The sequence below is a fragment of the Hirundo rustica genome, chromosome 4 (genome assembly GCF_015227805.2).
Source record: "Hirundo rustica isolate bHirRus1 chromosome 4, bHirRus1.pri.v3, whole genome shotgun sequence".
NCBI classification, from domain to species: Eukaryota; Metazoa; Chordata; class Aves; order Passeriformes; family Hirundinidae; genus Hirundo; species Hirundo rustica.
Genome location: NC_053453.1, coordinates 28,031,753 through 28,052,927, shown reverse-complemented (window position 1 = coordinate 28,052,927; position 21,175 = coordinate 28,031,753).

Below are 21,175 nucleotides of genomic sequence, written 5' to 3'. Positions count from 1 at the left end.
AGGAAGAATACCAGTCAAAATGATGGTGGATTTGTCTCCTGGGTTGTATGGATCCACAGTGGTAACTGAGAGAGCAGCAGACCACTTTCTGCATGTGTTCTTCACCTTAGCATCTTTTCCCCATCCATGTCGGTTGACATAGTACAAGCTTGTGTGGTGAACGGGTGCAGATGGATTTTCACTGTGCTTTTCAAATGCTTCCTTTGGTTTTCTGTCCTATACCATTTACCACTCCCCTTAACCCTTTTCTGCATTGTATCCTTATACTTCCTACCTTCTTAATGCCTAACTTCACTGTTCCCTCTTCTATGTTGGACTTAAGTCTCTTTATTTTGTCATGTTTTGTATGATCATGGATGTTTTCACCTCAAATCTCATTAATTTATGTTACTTGATGTTAAGTCTCAACATTATTGATTTAGTGAGGGTTTTATTTGCAGAAGTCATCTTCAAATTTCCATCTGCTCATCTGAGTGACAGCTACTGATATTAGCTCTCTTGAAAGAAACAACATGCCAAGAAAGCCTGATGATCTAATTAGCAGTATCTAACACTTTTCTTTATCAGAAAAAACAAGTCCCTCTATCACTGATCAGAAGCTTCCCTGCTTGCACCCTGACAACTTTCTTTGAGAGGATCTTGAATGAACTGAGGCTTTGAGGTAGATATACCCACAGCTTTTTGTTAACCAAAATTGTGTTCTCAGTATCCTAATTTATGTTTTACAAGCAGAAAAATACAAAAGAATAAAGTAAGTTTTTAAAGACAGAATAATTGTTTCTGCTTAGGAAATAGATTTTTAAAAACCCTCTTTTGATAATGATTCTACCTGGCTTGGCCATAGTTTTTCCTCTGGTGCTGCCTGTTCATCTTTTCCAAAGGGATCTCACCCTAGGGGAGATGCAATATTTCCTCTTCCTGAGGACTTCAGACTGCAGCACGCAAAACAAAGCAAACAGGCAGGTTTCCTGCTGCTCAACCATAAGGTATTAGTGCTGCATGATTAACAATAATACAGTCAATAAGGGAAAACAAACATATTCAAAATCTCTTCCATCAACTATGCATAACAGTGCTGTTTCAGCATATCTGTAATTCCATGAGTTACTGGGGCTTGTTATCCACAGTTCATTCTATAATGTATATCTGTGCAACAGCTGTGAGGCATTCTGGCAGCTATGCTCTTCCTTCCAGAAGATACTCAAATGGAGCCTGTGGTTGTCATTGCTCTGCCTGTGCAGGGCTGAAATCCATTTCTCCTGCTGCTTTATTCTGCCATCAACCAAACGTCCAGATGGAGGGGAGGCTTCATACCTCAAAAGCAGTGTTGTTTTCTGGATCAAAGATACCAAGTATCATGGTAATTTCAAATTGAAGGACATGTCTCAAAAACTAAGTAGTTGTGAAAGCACCTTTCCAGTGCTTTCTGCACATAACCCCAATAAAACAAAAAGGACAAGGAAGGACATGCCTCTGGTAGGGCATTCCGGAAGGGAAAAAACCTCCTCCCTACCATGCATTATCTTGTTTATGAGTCTGTCATGATGAGTCATTAGCTGTCTGCCACACGCTCTGTCTGCCATTCTGTTGTATATGAAGCTGGATTCTGAGGGATAAACAAAACCAGAGATGATAATCAAGCCAAGAACAATTTTCTCATGGACAGAATGTTCATGGACACTGTGGGGAGAGCCAGTAGAACTCTGTACATTGTTTTTCACAAATAGGGAGGCAGAGGAATTAAAACCACAAGAGTTAATCAAAATCTCAGCTAAGGTGGCACATCTTCTAACAAATTTCTCTGGTCACTGTATTTAAAATTTTAATATTGTTATTTCAGTAAACATTACTTTTCATTCTTTGTGTCTCATTAAAAAAAATTCTGACCAAAATACTCAATCCAACCCAAAATCCTAAATCCCAAAAATCCCATACAGCTTCCTTGATGTAATATGAAAATAACAGTATCCAGTATCAGAGGAATGAAAATACAGATAGGAAAGAAGGCAAGTTTATTTCCAATTCATAATTGAAAAGGAGCAGAAAAATTAAGTTAAAAGGAGTAGAAGGGTTTTCCAGTCCACCATAGATGCAGAGAAGGTGGCCCACCTACAAGCAGTGAATTGTACAGCTCCAAAATGAAAATTACTAATAGATGAGAATGCTCGAGACAGAAACTCTTGTGTAGCTTCCATACACAGATATTACTATATTACCAGTTTACCCACAGAAATGGTGCATGATTAGGTGAAATTGCAAAAATATCGAATATACTGTTTTTTTCTAATGGAAGATGTATTTGTGAAAAGCAGTGTCTCATAACTTCTGTTAGTTAGTATGAGCCGCTAACAAATAAATTCAAGTACAACCCTTGATACAAAGTAAAATCAAGTACAAAAAACAAACTCAAGCAAAGACATGTATTAAAGAATCACACTCTACGGATTCTACGGGAAGTAATAGTACAACAAATTAGTACAACAGCCCACTGTGGCAGACCCTCCCACACCCCAGGTGACAGCTGGCTATGTGTTATAGTATTCGCTTTTGCCATAGCACAAATGATCAATATAGTGCATGGCAACATTAGATGCTGTGTTCACATTTCAACATATACACGGGTATACTAATCTGAAAACTAATTTTGCTCCTGCCATGGCTGGAAATTGTGGCCACCAAGAATATCCACACCTTAAAATAGAGGTGTCAAGTGTCTTCCAGCCAAGTAAGACAGTCAAAGACAGTTAAGAAAGCAGAAATATTAGGATAATTAATGAAAAACAACAATAAAGATAGCAACAAATTTCAAAAACATGCACGTAAAAAGTATTTCCAAAATAACTTGTATACTCTCATTACATAAATTAAAAATTAGAATTCATGTAGAATTTCCTTTGGAAACTTCAAAAGTGAAATGGATCTCCTTTTTTGCATCCAGTTGTGCCAAATGTTCTGTGAACCAAGAGAAAATATGAAAAAATCATTACTTCTGAAAATACTTTAAAATAACACAGTAAATAAGAAAAGATAGAATCTAAAGTAAGAAAACTGTCAGTTATTTTCTTGGAGTCAATGTATTCCTCTGAACAGTGTGTCAAAAACTAATCATAAGGTAAATGATAACTTTCTGGATACAAGGTAAAATGCAGGAGATAAACTAATTTGAACTAGTGTTGAAAACATGCTAAGGTAAGAAGATGCATACAAACAGCAGTACAAAGCAGAGGCTGTAGAAGCCATGCAAATCAATACAGTATGTGGAAGGATCAAGGAGGATAAAGTCAGAACAAAACCTGTGCTGAAAAGATCTTCTCAAACACATATTGCTGCAAAAATAGAATGGACTGCAGAGAATTATTGGCAACCCCAAATCAATTCGTTGAAATGTTCCCATTTATTTTAAAGGTGACAAAATATGGGAACAATTTTAATCCTATTTCTCCATTCATGGCCATGAAGTGTCAAACAAACAGTACCAATAATGCTATTTTCTTTTAACCAACAGTTTTATTGAAACTGCTTAAATTCAAAAAACACCAGAAAAGTTTCAGTGACCTAATGGGAACTACCTCTCCTTGCTCTTTACCAAATTGTTTATATTGATTTACAAGAAGTGGATTGGGCCTATTCTACAGTTCCTAGTCCTTCTCGCCCTTTCCAAAAGCAACCAAACAGGTGGTATGACTTACATAGGACAAGTTAAAGTGGGAATTACATAAATGGATCAGTCTCTTGAAATGTCAAGTTTCATGATTTTCTCAGGGTCAGAGTCCCTCAAACACTAGAGGCAAAGAATTCTCCATTTTCTTGATCAGGGAATCATCTGCATTAGCACAAAACCCCTGGCTTGTACTGACTACCTTCTGTTCAGCTGGTTATTACAAAAACATTGAAAATATTCTTACTAATATAAGGCTATACTCTTCGGTTTTTTCTCCACTGGTCTAGGGAGCCTTATTTTAGCCAGCTGCAAAACTAGAAGCTGAAAAATTACTTTAAAGCAATAAGTTGGTGTGAGGCTCTGTAGTCAGTCACAAAGCATTCATGGCCTGAAACAGGATCTCCTGACAGTACAGTACAAGGTCATTCTCCATACCAAATTGTTTGTGAATTTAACCTGCTGTTGGGGGTTAAGTTTTCCTGTGGAATTTCCCCCCCCCCCCATAAGTTGCTAGGAGACTAAATACTGATGCTTAAAGGGTGCTCAACCCACACAAAAGAAGTAGATAACTTAGTTTAGGGAGGAGGGAAAGGCTCAGGGGCTCTGGGAGCTGAGGGTAGTTCTTTTCTGCTCTCAGTTTTCAGAGGGTATGGTCGGGTATGGTATGCTGGCTGCATGAGGAGTCCACTGTTGGACAGGGAGTCTGGTCCTGGGAATTCTATCATCTTCTGGAGCGCCCAGGAATTCGGAGCCCCTCGCCTGCCCTGCTGGAGCTGGGTCAGCCCCGTCCAGCCGTCACAGCTTCTTCAGCACTGCTCACTTTGCCTGCCGGGACACCCCCCTGCCTGCTAGGAACAGCCCGCCGTTTCCAGCCATCAGCCCCGGGAGTTTCGGCTTGGTGGTCTTGGGGTCCCAAGAGATCAGACTGCCCAGGACTTGTGAGACAAAGCCCCTTGGGGTTCTTGGTTCTGTTTATTATTATTATTATCATCATCATCATTATTGCTGTTGTTGTTTGTTTGTCCTGTTATATTTACTAGTAAAGGACTATTATTCCTTTCCCCATAGGTCTGACTGAAAAGATTTTTTAATCTTCCAAATTATAACAACACGGAGGGAAGGGGTTGGAATTCCCCATTCCTAGAGAGGCCCTGCCTCTCCCTAGCAGATAGCTGTCTTTTCAAACCAAGACACCTGCATATTCCATTTTATGTCAATGTATAACATCCTCTGTTATAGTAAATTGTTGCTGTGTATTATTTTTCATATTGTATTTCATTTATATATATATATATATATATATTTTTTTTTTTTTTAAATAATGGTTTGTTCTATACTCCCCTGTTCTCCTGGAAAATGTTATATCCTGAGGATTGTCCCTGCCCCCCTTTCCCTGTCCATCCCCCCACATTCCTCCCAGTCCCCTCCTATGGGCCCTGTCTGTCATTCGGCTGTTCCTCCCAGCTTTTGGAGAGTTCGGGTAAAGGACATTGAATGATAGGGCAAGAGCTGAGGAAGTTCCTCCCTTTATGTTCCCATTGGTTTCCTTGAATGTCCCTCCAACCCTGTTCCACTCCCACTTTATCCCTCATTGGGTGTTGGTTTGTCCCTTCCTTTAGCCCCTCCCCTGCATATAATCCCAAGACACAAGGCCCGCTGGGTGACTTAATTCAGGCTGCGTTCTGGGGCAGAAGCCCAAATGGGACTGGACAAAGACTGAAATAAAGCCTTGGATTCACCCCCGGATCAAATCTGACTCCTTTCCTCCACCGCCGATGGGGTCTCTCTCTCGTGATAAGGGGAAAAGCCCTCTGCTGCCTCCTGGGTTTTTAGGACCCAGGGGGGTTTTTCTGTCTTGCTGCTCATCTCGAGCTAGCCTGGGAAAAGAGGAGCCAGTGAATCCAATAGAGACTAGTGACTGTAAATGAGGTAGAAAAAAAGATTGACAAAGAAGGTATACAAATCATATTATCTTTTGTAAACAAATATGGTCCCCTATATAATCCTTATTCCTATGTTGTTTGTGAAGTTACCTGAACAAGTCCCCTTGTAGGAATTCAGTCCTTGTCTGTGGAGTATGCACAGAGAACAAGAACTAAGGAAGAGCGTAGACACCATCTTTTCTAAGATGATGCTGACTGCACTGTGCTCAGGCTGCTGAGATGATCATCCTGAATGTAAACTTCAGTGCTGTGAATAAAAAATGCAGCTTCAGCATTTTGAGCAAAGACAGATGTAAATGGCCTTTGGATTACTGTACATTAGTGGCTGAAGGAAGGTTTAAGCATCCAGTTCACAGAGGGAGATTTTCTTGATTAAAAATGACAAAATATTTTAATCCTTTGACTACTTTAAATTAGAAGTTTCAACTCTTGCAGTTTTCATTGGTCTGATGACACCTGACATTTTGTTTATGACCTAAAAATGTGTGATTATAATGTTTTAGTTTCACTTTTCTTGACAGATATCTTTCCAGATTTCAGTTTTAGGCATTGAACAAATAGCAAACACGAAAAGCAAAATTACTTGCGCACAAAATAATTTCAAAGTAGACTCCTAGTTTTGTGGATCTGAACAAATATATGTCTTTCATAACAATATTGAAACTAAGTCTCTTTCTGAAACAAAGATTATAAACTATTGGTCATGTAGTTAGTACCCATTATCTCCTGTAAGGACAAAGTGAGTCAAACTGACATAAACTAAAATACTTGTATTCCTTTTCTCCTGGGGAAGAAGGTGTTAGGGATGGCCCTGATACTGTAAATCAAAAGACTGAAGAGGATGAAAAAATTCACATTAAAATATGCTCCATAACACTTTTCTATATGTTTGCTTTTTAGCCTTCTAGTTGAGACTGTATCTTTTATCCTCTTAGCTTGCTTGAATGTTATTTCATTTCAAACAATTACTTTAAATTTTTCTTACATTTTACTTTATTGTATGTGTGTTCCGTCAATCAGTGAGATGATTTTATGTTACTTAAAAATATTATCCTCCTGTCAGCAGCTAATACAATCAAAGTCTCTCAATACTGTGGAGGTTAACTCTGCAATTTTATGGATTTTATAAAGAAAAAATGTCTTTGCAGGGATTTAAAAATGCCTCACAAGCAAGAGTTAAAAATTTGGTGTAGTTTAGTCTGCACTTTCCTTCTTGCTGGTTAAAAGAGCAATACTGGCAAAGAGACCATAGTCAACCACAGTAAGCTGCTTATCTCTGTTTTCCAGTAAAGAATTAGGAAGATTTTACTGGATTATTTTGCATTGAAAAATTTCTTGTTGAAACTAGTATTTTCACAGGAAGCTGCTAGTAGGAAAAAAAAATTCTGAAAAATTAATCTCAAAGTGAAAATTTTAAATCAGCAAATATGTTCTTTCTATTAAAACATTAAACAAAAATATAATGTGTAGCTACGTAATATACATTATTATTATTATTATTTCTATTTGGTATAATACATTAAGAAAGAAAACAGAAAAATTCATCTTCAAAAAATATTTTGAAAAAGTGGCTGCAATATTTTAGTCTCATTTAATCAAAAATATTTGAATAAAATAAGTTCTTATGTAGACTGATTTAATTTCATACTTGTATGGGTTGCATTATGAGTGCAGACTGAGCTTGAAGATACTACAGGAATGTAGTATCTTAATTAAACAATTAAGTAAACAATACACAATGCCTGGGATCCCAGTTATGAGGAAAGACTTTATGAATGTTTTTTAGCTTTTTAAAGTAAATGAAAATTCAAAATGTTCTTAATAGAGCTAAAATATGATGCGCTTTCTCACAATTCTTTAAAACTCTTCAAAAAGTCTGTACCAGCGGTCCTTTCTCACTTTTCAGAATTTGCCACTCTAGAATTTGAAGAATTGCATATTTTCTCTATAGTTAATAGAAATGAGGAAAAAAATTGCTATAAAACAATCATCACAGGCTTTTTGTAGGAGTGTCATCAGCCCTAATTACTAATCTCATATGCTATATTTAAAAAAGAAAATTAGCTAGAGGACAGTACTCAGTAAGCATTAATACAACATAAAGCTAAAAATTCCTTTTAATTTAAATTTTATTTTAGTGACAAAAAGCTTTTAAATGCTAATCTTCAGGTGGAATTGAATTATTTTAACTGGATGTTCACTTATGTTTAACAAAAAACCCATAAAATATTCTTATATAAAGTGTGAAATTTTGAAAATTACATAATTTTTTTATTCCTGTCTGTTATGGTTACAAATTATTTGTGTCAGCAATAAGGATAGTCTTCTTTGTTTATCTTTAAAGCTTAATATAATTATCACTGTTCCTAGAACAGAGCTAAACCCAGTGTATTGTAATGGAGCATTTGGGTCAGTTTGATGTTCGCCTCATGGAACAGACAGGTAACCTGAAGGAGGCTCTGAAATTTGGGATAGATTCGTATCAAGTTTGGCAGATGATCAGAAATCACAGGATATAATTGAAAAAGTCCTACTGAATTTATTTGTTCCTGGGGCTAACAACTCCATTTTTCAGCAAAAATAGGTATTGAAATACTTGCTTGTTATAATAATTTTAATAAGATTTTCTTTATCATATAACACTCCACAAGCCAAATAAAATATTTTTATTATGAAATTCCTAAAGCAACTGATTTCCAAACTCTTTACTAAAATTCCAGAATGCAGAATGGTACATGAAACAGGGAAGGATACAATTACATAAGCTGTGGGTGATATTCTTAACTCATGCAAACAAGAGAGGCAAAGGGAGAGTTTAAACTTCACTGCTAGCCCAAGAATGACATTAATTACCAGAACTGTTGAGACTCTGGCAAGAAAATTAAATTATTCAAGTGCTTCATAACCCATAAGCAGAAATACATGCAATTTTTGTTAAAGAGCTACAGCTTTAGGAGCATATTGCATGATTATGTACATAACTGCCTATTCTTTCCCTTCTCTGAGCAAATTTGGGAAATGCATAAGGGGCCAATCTTTTTCAGTACTAAGCCTCATCTGCATTGACCCTTCTGTTCTTCCAGAACTATCCTGACTGGATAGCAGTTAAAAAGAGCTTTGATGGCTTTGAGTCTGCAACCAGGGAAGGAAGTACACAGCTGTTTTAGAATGGCTGGCTTCCACCTGCACCTCCTTTCAAGTGAGATGATAGTTTCACTTTGTATTTTCTAAAACTGAGACTCAGTACATATCGCCGGCAATGCGACATGAACCAGACCAGCCGGGGTGGCAATCAAAAATAGGGACAGGAACAATTGAGTAAGCCTGAAAAATAACTTTAATAAATAGGCAGACCCAGCAAAAGAACATAAGCCAAATGCAGTATGGGACAACCTCAAAAGACAGAACAATGGGGCAAACATGACAATATATACAGTGCGATCTGAAGGCAGGGAACCAATGAACAATTATATTACCATATATATCAAACACTCTTAGCCAATCATAGGCAAGAACTCAAACCATTACTTTATAGGGTGCAACTGCATTAGCATACCTATTCCCGTAATCCCTTTCTTCTCACCATAACCTAGATGTTTCCCTTTGTAGCATCTCATTTCCCATGGCCTCAGATTGATGCTGACTTCATTATTGGCCAGGGCCAACTCAACTGTCAGTCTCTGCCAGTCCAACTCCCACAAATGCATCTAACAGAAAGCAACAGAAACCCCATTTTTTTCCCCTGAGCACACATAGGGCCATAATTCTTTTTCATATGATTTTCCTAATAGACAGGAAAAGGAAGAAATCAGTGGAATGCTCTTATACATTATGTTGAAGTCTGCATTGATTTTTGTTATCTTCCCTTTTATTGTGTACAAGTACACAGAAATAGGATATTCTCATTTAGAAAATAAGAAAGTAGCTCACTTACTATTTTCTGCTCCAGTTTTCAAGCCAACAGATTGTGTATTCCACCCACAGAATGGACAAAGAGCATGTGTCAGGAGTCTCAGCATGGCACGCAGTGGCAGCAGCACTGCAGCAAAGCCACAGCCCTGGTAAGGAGGTGGCCCTGAATGAACACCAAGCAACGGGAGAGGTCCTGCTGGAGGCCTAGTTCCACAGAAATGGCAACATCTGTTCCCCCAGATGCTAGTCCTTCACTGCCAGGGTTGTGGATGCTGTGCACTGTGCCTGCTCTGTTGTACCCTGAGCAGAATATGTGGCACATCTGTGCCCTCTGAGACACATCTCTGAGGCAGTCTGGTTTGAGGGTGAGTTTCCTCGTTTTAAAACTTATTTTTCAGAAGAAATACTGACCATGGGGATAATATTTGCTGAACTCTACTACATAGATCTCTTGCTTTCAAAGAAACACTCACTGCAGAAACAGTTGACTCTTGCAAGCCAGTTACTTAAAATGACCATGAGATAATTGCACTTGTGAGCTATATGAAAAAGTGTTTTATGTAACATGATTTTATATCTCCTGCTTTACACTCTAGTCACTATGCATGTATAATTTTAGAAGAAGTTCTTTTTCCAAGACATTGCCAGCACGAATTACAAATGTCTTAATATTTCCTGCAAGCAAACATGTCCCAGGTCTATGTGTCACAAAGCCAAGAAAAGAGTTAGGGTTAGGGTTTTGATTCCTTTCTAATGATTCCTTTATACATAAATAGTATATCCAAAGGACAATGGATATATATTTCTGCATGCATTTTATTTTAATCTAAATAGTATATAGAATTAAAGACAAAGCTAATAGCACACACAGCATATGTGAACACATTGGTCAGGATAGGGGATTGTTGGGGGTGAAGTTTTCCTGTGAATTTTTTCCCCCCATGAGCTGCTAGGAGACTAAATACTGATCGTTAAAGGATGCTTAACCCGTACAAAAGAAGTGGATCACTTAGTTTAGCAGGAGGGAAAGGCTCCCGGGAGCTGAGGGTGGGGGTTCTTTTCAGATCTCAGTTTTCTGGGGAAGATGGTCGGTCGGGCAACTGGTAGCTGCGTGGATTCCACAGTTAACGGAGGAGTTCAGTCCTGAGAATTCTATCATCTGTTGGAGCGCCCAAGAATTTGGAGTTTTTCGCCTGCCCTGCTGGATTTTGGGTCAGCCCAGGTCCAGCCGTGGCTTCTTTCAGTACTGCTCACTTCACCTGCCGGGACACCCCCTGCCTGCCGGGACAACCCACTGTTTCCAGCCATCAGCCCGAAGTTTCCACCGTTTTGGTTTGGTGCTCTTGGGATCCCAAGAGATCAGACTGCCTGGGACTTGTGAGACAAAGCCCCTCAGGGTTCTTAGTTCTGTTTTATTATTATTATAATTGCTGTTGTTGTTTGTCTGTCCTGTTATATTTACTAGTAAAGGACTGTTATTCCTTTCCCCATAGCTCTGACTGAAAAGTTGGGGTTTTTTTTTAAATCTTCCAAATTATAATAACACAGAAGGGGTTCCTAGAGAGGCCCTGCCTCTCCCTAGCAGATACCTGTCTTTTCAAACCAAGACAGAATTTGGTGCCCAACCTGGAGCATGAGGGCATTGAGAGAAAAGGAATAACAGTTCTCAAGTGCCTACATTGTTGTGTACTGGATATCATGTGGTCTGGCTTAACGTGGTTTGGGTGGCATGTGGTGGTGACTGTATTTCTCCCATTTACATGCCCTTATCTAAACATGGGCCTGTAACTAAGGCTACTGTGGCTGTCGTCCAGTTTGCTATATGGGTTAACAAGGTGGGGAATTCATGGATTTTTAATTTCCTCTGGAAGGCAGGCACATGGATTCAGGGCTATCATACACTAACTGTGTTTCTGGAGTTACTGTAACAACAGTACCTACTGTGAAGAAATGACACCGGGGGAAATTTTTTCACAACCCTTCACCCAGCTCATTGGGTCTACCCCACCAGTTTTTGAAGGGTTCAAATCTCTGAATGTTAATGATATCATGCAGTGGCTGGTGTTGCTGGTAGGCCTGTTCTGTTTAGCATTTAGAGATAAGGGGAGACTGACCTGGATAACCACCCTGATACCTACCCTAGAGAATAAGGATGCTGCCCCACAGCCTGAGCCCGTCCCACAGCCTGACCCTGCCCCACAGCCTGAGCCCGTCCCACAGCCTGACCCTGCCCCACAGCCTGACCCTGTCCCACAGCCTGACACTGCCCCACAGCCTGAGCCCGTCCCACAACCTGACCCTGCCCCACAACCTGACACTGTCCCACAGCCTGCCTCAGGAATAAACCACCCAGATTGGGTGAAGGAGATCCGTGAGATGGGCCAGATGCTGAGGGAGTACCTTTCCCCTGTAGTAGCCTCATTAGCCCCAGCTGCTGGGAAACCCTCCCCCTGCCCCGACAAAGGAGAGTCTGATGGTGCAGCAGCAGAACCCACAGACGTTACAACCATCCAGGTTCCAGCTGAACCACAGGGGCAGCCACAGCCAGCAGCAGTGGCCCCTGTGGAAACAAAGAAGTATAAGGTGAAATCAGAGCACCCAGGCAACAAGGATAAGAAAAGAGGGCCCTCACAACCCGGGGGGAAGTCAGAGGTTGAGATCATCACTGAGTCCCTGACATATGAAAGTCTCCGTAATCTGCAAAAAGATCTTGCACGGCGGGGACGTGAGGCTTATACAGCCTGGTTACTTCGGGTCTGGGACCTTATAGGTACAGGCGTGCAACTAGATAGTAGTGAGGCAAGGAATTTGGGACCCTTGACCCAGGACTCAGGTGTGAATCAGGTATTCGTAAGGGAGCCAGGGCCCCTTTCCCTTTGGGAGCGGCTTTTAATGAGTGTACGGGAGAGGTTTGTCCACAGAGACAGAATGCAGGAGCACCATCATAGAATGTGCTGGAAGACCCTCAAGGAAGGGATCCAAAAACGGAGAGAAGTGGCAGTATTAGAAGTACTCTTTGGGAGGGGTGGACAGCATGATAATAACCGCGACAAAGTTAGGTGCACAGGGAAATGCTATGGAATCTGGCAGCTCTAAGACCACATTCATTGCAGCAATTAATCCTGATAACAACTGAGAAACAGTGGGTTCTGTAGCCAACAAGCTCAGAAATCACGAGAGTATGATCAGTAGCCCAATGCAGGCTCAGGTCTCTGCTGTGGCTAAGGAACTCAGAGAGGAGATAAGGGAGAAGATGGAGGAGATGACAGAGAAAATGGAGATGAGGGAGGAGATGAGGAGGAAAAGTTCCCATGTGGCACCAGTGCGAGTTACAGGCCCCAAAGTCAGAGCTCAATGGCCCCCAGCTAGAGAGAGAGGGTACACCCCATGAGCTGACCTGTGGTTCTTTTCTGCGTGACCATGGGGAGGACATGGGAAGGTGGCATGGGAAACCCACTTCTGCCCTGGCAGCACAGGTGCGTGAGCTCAAGGAGAGAAACACTAACTGAGGGGGTTCCACTAAGATGAAAGTGGCCTCAACATCACATGACCAAGCTGCCAGGTATTATAGAAGTGAGGGTATGTCAGATCCCTGTGAAGGAACCTCTATCATGTATGCCCAGGAAGGGAATAATGACCAGCTCTAGAGGGGCCCTGCCTCTAGCCAGGGAGAAGCACGGGAAAACCGGGTCTATTAGATGGTGTGGATCCGATGGCCTGGCACATCAGAGCCACAGAAATAGGAAGCTTTAGTTGATACTAGTTCACAGTGTACCCTGATACCATCGGAATATGTGGGGACAGAACCTATTTCCATTGCCAGGGTGACAGGGGGATCACAGGAATTGACTCTGTTAGAAGCTGAGGTGAGCCTGACTGAGAAAGAGTGGCAGAAGCATCCAATTGTGACTGGCCCAAGGGCACCGCATATTTTAGGCATAGACTTCCTCCGGAATGGCTATTACAAAGACTCTAAGGGACTCAGGTGGGCTTTTGGAATAGCAGCTATAGAAGCAGAGGGCATTAAGAAATTAAATAGCTTGCCTAGACTGTCGGAGAACCCATCTGCAGTAGGACTTCTAAAGGTAGAAGAGCAACGAGTTCCAGTTGCCACCTCAACGATGCACCACTGACAGTATCGGACAAATCAAGATGCCGTGATTCCGATGATGGAGACCCATGGGGTGGTCAGCAAAACCCACTCACCCATCAACAGCCCCATCTAGCCTGTGTGCAAGTCTGACAGAGAATGGAGATTGATTGTGGACTATCGTGCCTTGAACGAAGTGACTCCACCTTTGAGCGCTGCTGTGCCGGACATGCTGGAACTCCAGTACGAGCTGGAGTCCAAGGCAGCAAAGTGGTATGCCACAATTGACATTGCTAGTGCATTTTTCTCCATTCCTCTGGCTGCAGAATGCAGGCCTCAGTTTGCTTTCACCTGGAAGAGCGTGCAGTACACCTGGAACTGACTGCCCCAGGGGTGGAAACACAGCCCCACCATCTGCCATGGACTGATCCAGACTGCACTAGAAAAGGGTGAGGCTCCGGAGCACCTACAGTATATCGATGACATCATTGTGTGGGGGAACACGGCAATGGAAGTGTTTGAGAAAGGAGAGAAGATCATCCAAATTCTCCTGAAAGCTGGTTTTGCCATCAAGCAGAGCAAGGTCAAGGGACCTGCCCAAGAGATCCAGTTCCTGGGAGTAAAGTGGCAAGATGGACGGCGGCAGATTCCCACTGAGGTCATCAATAAGATCACCGCAATGTCCCCACCGACCAGCAAGAAAGAAACACAAGCTTTCCTAGGTGCCATAGGTTTCTAGAGGATGCACATTCCTGAGTACAGCCAGATTGTGAGCCCTCTCTACCTGGTCCCCTGCAAGAAGAATGATTTCTACTGGGGCCCTGAACAGCAACAAGCCTTTGCCCAGATCAAGCAGCAGATCGCTCATGCGGTAGCCCTTGGCCCAGTGAGGACGGGACCAGAGGTGAAGAACGTGCTCTACTCAGCAGCCGGGAACAATGGTTTGTCCTGGAGCCTTTGGCAGAAGGTGCCTGAGGAGACTTGGTGCCGACCACTGGGATTCTGGAGCCTCAGCTACAGAAAGTCCAAAGCCAACTACACTCCCACAGCCTATGAAGGAGTTCAAGCTGCCTCAGAGGTGATTGGCACAGAAGCACAACTCCTGCTGGCACCTCGACTACCAGTGCTGGGGTGGATGTTTAAAGGAAAGGTTCCCTCCACCTATCACGCCACTGACACCACATAGAGCAAATGGATTGCCCTCATCACTCAGCGCGCCCGCATTGGAAACCCAAATCGCCCTGAGATTTTAGAGATAATTACAAACTAGCCAAAAAGTGAAAACTTTGGTCTCACATATGAAGAGGATCAGGAACAAGTGACATGTGCCGAAGAAGCTCCACCATACAACCAACTGCCAGCAGAAGAAACACGCTACGCTCTTTTCACTGACGGTTCCTGCCGCATCGTAGGGATGAATCAGAAGTAGAAAGCAGCCGTATGGAGCCCCACATGACAAGTTGCACAAGCCACTGAAGGAGAAGGTGGGTCAAGCCAACTTGCTGAACTCAAAGCTGTTCAACTGGCCCTGGACATTGCTGAAAGAGAGAAGTGGCCAAAGCTCTACCTCTATACTGATTTGTAGATGGTGGCCAATGCTCTGTAGGGTTGGCTGGACAGGTGGAAAAAAGCCAATTGGCTGTGTAGGGGAAAACCAATCTGGGCTGCAGATGGGTGGAAAGACCTTGCCACTCGGGTAGAGAAGCTACCTATCAAAGTCCGTCATGTAGATGCCCATGTCCCCAAGAGTTGGGCTAATGAGGAGCACCAAAACAACAAGCAGGTAAATCAAGCTGCAGAGATAGAGGTGTCAAAGATAGACTTAAATTGACAACACAAGGGAGAGTTCTTCCTAGCTCGATGGGCCCATGATGCCTCAGGTCATCAGGGCAGAGATGCCACCTATAAGTGGGCATGAGACCAAGGGGTGGATCTAACCATGGACAGTATTTCTCAGGTTATCTACGACTGTGAGACGTGTGCTGCAATCAAGCAGGCCAAGTGGGTGAAGCCCCTCTGGTATGGCGGGCAATGGTCCAAGTATAAGTATGGGGAAGCCTGGCAGATTGAGTACATCACCCTTCCCCAAACCCGCCAAGGCAAGCGCTATGTGCTGACCATGGTGGAAGCCACCACTGGATAGCTGGAGACCTACCCTGTGCCCCACGTTACTGCCCAGAACACCATCCTGGGCCTTGAAAAGCAAATCCTGTAGAGACATGGTACCCCTGAGAGGGTTGAGTCTGACAACGGGACTCATCTCAAGAACAGCCTTATAAACACCTGGGCTAGAGAACATGGCATTGAGTGGGTGTACCATATTCCTTATCATGCGCCAGCAGCCGGGAAAGTTGAACAGTGCAATGGCCTGCTTAAAACCACCTTAAAGGCACTGGATGGGGGAACTTTCAAGAACTGAGAGATTAATTTAGCAAAGGCCACCTGGTTAGTGAACACTCGAGGTTCCACCAACTGAGCAGGCCCTGCCCAATCTGAGCCCCTAAGAACAAGAGATAGAGATAAAGTTCCAGTAGTACACATGAGAATAATGCTGAGAAAAACTGTTTAGATTAATTCTGCCTCCAGCAAAGACAATCCTGCTCCTGGGGTTTTTTCTGCTCAGGGACCTGGCTGCACGTAGTGGGTGATGCAAAAGGATGGAAAGACCTGCTGTATACTTCAAGGGGACCTTGTCATTCAGTGAACACCGTGACTGTGTCTGTATTCATATTCACATGTATATATATGTATATTATTTAAAGGTTTAAATTCAATATAATATGTTGGTATGGGGAAAAAAATTCGGGGTGGATAATGTTGGGGGTTAAGTTTTCCTGTGGAATTTCTCCCCCCCATAAGTTGCTAGGAGACTAAATACTGATCGTTAAAGGGTGCTTGCCCCATACCAAAGGAGTGGATCACTTAGTTTAGGGGGAGGAAAAAGGCTCCCGGGAGCGGAGGGTGGGGGTTCTTTTCGGCTCTCGGTTTTCCAGGGAAGACGGTCGGGCAACTGGTAGCTGTGTGGATTCCACAGTTAACGGAGGAGTTCAGTCCTGAGAATCATCTGTTGGAGCGCCCAAGAATTCGGAGTTTTTCGCCTGCCCTGCTGGATTTTGGGTCAGCCCAGGTCCAGCCGCCGTGGCTTCTTTCAGCACTGCTCACTTCACCTGCCGGGACACCCCCTGCCTGCCGGGACAACCCACTGTTTCCAGCCATCAGCCCCCGGAGTTTCCACTGTTTCAGTTTAGTGCTCTTGGGATCCCAAGAGATCAGACTGCCCGGGACTTGTGAGACAAAGCCCCTCAGGGTTCTTAGTTCTGTTTTATTATTATTATAATTGCTGTTGTTGTTTGTCTGTCCTGTTATATTTACTAGTAAAGGACTGTTATTCCTTTCCCCATAGCTCTGACTGAAAAGTTGGTTTTTTTTAATCTTCCAAATTATAATAACACAGAAGGGGTTCCTAGAGAGGCCCCGCCTCTCCCTAGCAGATACCTGTCTTTTCAAACCAAGACAGGGATGAAGCTATGGAGTACTCTTGTGTAACATCTTCCAGTTGACGGATGTGACTGTCAGTAATTGTAATTATAAATTTAAAAGGTTACATTGTGGCACACAGCATTTATTCTGGGTTAAACTCTTGCTAAACAGATCCCTAGTCGGAGAAAAACTGAACCAATAAAAAAAAGCCTTTTCAGATATGAATAACTAAAAAAAACAAGGCCATGGTATTTTTAATGTATCTATACACCATGCCCCTACATTTTTCATTGAGTATGAGCAACTCTAGAGTATATAAATGTGGAGAAAATTCTTATCCTTAACCAGATTTCTTCAACTACACAGAAAGTATAGAAAGACTTCAATACATATTTTAGCCATTTATCTTTAAATTTCTTATGTTTGTTTAATCTTTACATTAAACTACCACTGACATTTCTGTCAGACCATTTTGAGCTAACATTTTTTATTAACAATTTGATCAACAATCTAGTTAATATACTATGCCACATAAAGGCAAAACCTTGCATAAAAAAATTACATATTATTTTAATTTAATGTATTTAAACGGCAGATTTTATAGAAAAGTCTCTGAAGAGAGAAGGTAAATTAATGAACATGTTTTTCAGAAAATTTTGAAGTCTAAATGACAATTATTATTTTATTATTATAACAGCATCCTAATGGGACTTTTAGTCCTGTTGCATTAACTGGGTTGTTCTCTGAGCACAACATATATAAAAAATAAGTAGACATTTGACCACTAGACCCACAGCCATGATTTTCTTCCAAGATACCACCAGAATTGTGCCTAATATTGCTGTGATTGCACTGTTTGAAAGAGAAAGATGATTATGTATAGTGACATACAGCTGCAAATACATACATGCATATACACTTCTACATTTGAATACTTAAGTGCACCTAAGACATGAGCTTGGAGTGTTTTATTTGCATATGACTGCAGAATCACTGGGTCCTTCAACTTCACCTCTATCTCCAAAAATTCTGTAGATAAAATTACAGATCTTTAATGAAACAGCTGACCCAAAGTTCAACTTAAGATATATGACAGGCATTGTTTGAAGAGCCTGTGCAGCCCTTTAATATATAAGGAAATGTAATAAATACAATTAAAATCATTAAAGAAATATGTGAAATATTAGGAAGCCCTAGGGAGAGGTTGCCAACATGACCTACCCTGATTCCATTGACTGTTAACAGCTGATGCTGTTGATGCATGTGCAAACCCCAGTGTGGCTCTTTGTTCTGTGTTGATCAACAGTGTGAGATGACGGCTGGCAGCATCAGCACTGCTCTTGTAGGCAGCTGCTCTGCAGTGGCTGAGGCTGAATTCAGAAGCAGATTTTGGAAGATGCACTACCAATGTGACAAGGTCAAGAGCAGCCTTTAACAATTATTTAACACAGATAAAAGTGGGAAGATTGAGTGCTTTTTACAACAATGAGACATCAACTATACAAAGATACTCTGCTTATGATGTACAGCTGAGACACCCATTGAAGTAATGAAGAAATGATACCAGGTCTTCTTTATAGTGAACTGTATAGGGTCTATCCTGGAAAAAGAAGTTGCTTGAAATATTGTAGAAAGAAACCAATTTTTCTCTTAAATAATGCAAAATAACCAAAATTTTGGGTTGTGGAAGGAGAAGGGTTTTCAGCAGTTCTTTCTGATTTTTATTCTTCAGTTTTCATATGATGCAGTGAGAGATTTGTGTGGATGCCGACAGTGGTCAAAGAGAAATTTTTAGGCATCAGGCAGCAGTGAGAGCCTGTGAGAAAACAAGTCAGATTAGACTTTCCCAGGCAGTGCTCTGGAGGAAGATATTCCAAATAATTTCTAATCTCTGCACCTGCAACTTTTCCTATTTGTTTACTCATAAAGATGTTTACGAAAGGTTGTCAGCTTGAATACCCAATCATGTTCAGTGTATGGGAACAGTGTATAAAAAGAGTGTGTTTCTAATAAACATTGCTATGTATGCCCTCCGAGAAGATTGGAGTCATATCATTATTTCAGCCATCCCGAATACAATAACTATAGGATGTGTGGTGAGATTTTTTCCTGATGGACTTCAGCAGATTTTTTTGTGGTTATATAATGCATTTACCTTTTTAGCCAAAATTTTCTTGGGTGAGTTTTCTCCTTGTTTATTTTTCTGCAACTTTTCTCTCCCATACCCAGCACAACATCTTGAAGCTCCCTTGGAAATCATTCACCTATTAGCCTTATTGTTTCAATCTTCTTTCAGGTGCCTTATCAGAAGAATTAAGATTCTAATTCATAGGCTGATAGCTTCTTAAATTTTAGACCTGTATTGTCTGTTACAGTTTCTGGATGTTGTGGAGCCTTCCTTACTGGAGATATTCAACAATCATTTGGAAGCAATCCTCTGTGATGTGCTCCAGCATGACCGTGCTTGAGCAGGAAGGTTGGACCAGATGTTCTACTGTGGTCCCTGCAAACTTTGTCATTCTATGATTCTTCTGCTATGAGGGATCTGGATACTGAACCATGTGATAGGGAGAAAAAGAAGAAAGGTCCTAGATCCTTTCCCCTATTTGTGCTGTGAATTCAATGAAATTCAAACAAGTTACAGTAAAAAGTTCCTTTTAAGTGGGCAATCACCTAAATCATGCACAATAGACTACATACATCCATTGGGTAATTCCAGTGATTTTAAAAAGATTATTTTAAGGTTTAATTTGCCACAATACATGCAACAGCTCATAACCTTTTATGAAGTTAGTACTCACAAGTTTAAACAGTACAGTGCCCTGAATTTCTTGGGAGGCTACAAATGGTCCCTCAGTGCTCATTAGCAGGCTGTAGTTCCTCCTATCATGGGTTTCTGAAGCAAGAGCATTATAGTTCAATTTGCACATAAGCTGCTGATCTATCCAGGAAAAAGTAATATTCAGCATTAATCTACACATAAGATATGAGGAAGAAATGTTCCAAAACAAAGAACACAAAAAGGTAACAAACCAATTTTTTTGTATAAACAAAGGAAAAATATGCCATCACAATTTCCCAGATTGGCAGAAATAGTTGCAACAGTCACCACCTAAGAAAGTACAAAGCTGAGAGAGTGGCAGTACTGTTATTGCCAGTTCTGTGATATTGATTAGTCTTAAGTTCATTGTAAGAAATTGCTCAGACTTGCGACTCTCCTGGCAGTTAATGGATTAGAATACAAGCTGCTCATCTGAGACCTAATTTACAAGAAGAATTAAAAGGTCGAGCATGCTGATAGTGGGCAGGAGTTGAGAGTTCAATGAAAATGCAGCAGAAACTTTGTGAATTATTTAAGATAATTAAAAATTTGGTTGGACATGCATGACATTAAAGGAATTTCCAGAACAAGGCCACAAAAAATGGAGAGTGATGCTGAGGTGATTATGCTTGACCTGACCAATCAGCGATGAGCTCTGGCAAAACCTCTGCACAGGGGCTCCCTCAGCTCATGAAAGATACCTCATGCCAGTTACACAATGAGAGTACATTTCTCCACAATTCTTTCCTCTTCATAGTTACTGCTTACCAAATAACCGTCTTCATCTATTACATGTCTGTTAGTATTATCAGAGCTATCACTATAAAATCTAAAGTTTCTGGAGAACAAAGGCTCTGCAGTACAGAAGCAGGCTCCAAGGCAATACTTTAAAAGGTAAATATACTGAATTCTGATTGAAAAGTCCAAGGTTTTGCTATCATACTTCTCTTTCAGGGCAAGGCTGAAAGCATGGTCATGAAATAACTGTTTCCTAATATGATCATGGAGATCAAAATATGGCCACCAAAGAAATGGGTGTGTGTATTTATGGGGTACTGTTGTTGAATTCTTTAAGAGAGTTGAAAAAATATTTTTCTTTTTTTTTTTTTTTTAAATAGTAAGTATGTTTCAATACACTGTTTAAAGTACTTTGGACTTGACACAGAATACAGAGCAGAAAGTAAGGTCCCTCCTCTTTCTGTTTGGAAATTGGAAGAGTTTAACAGTTCATAAAATCACTTAAAAACATACGTGGAGCAACTAATCCA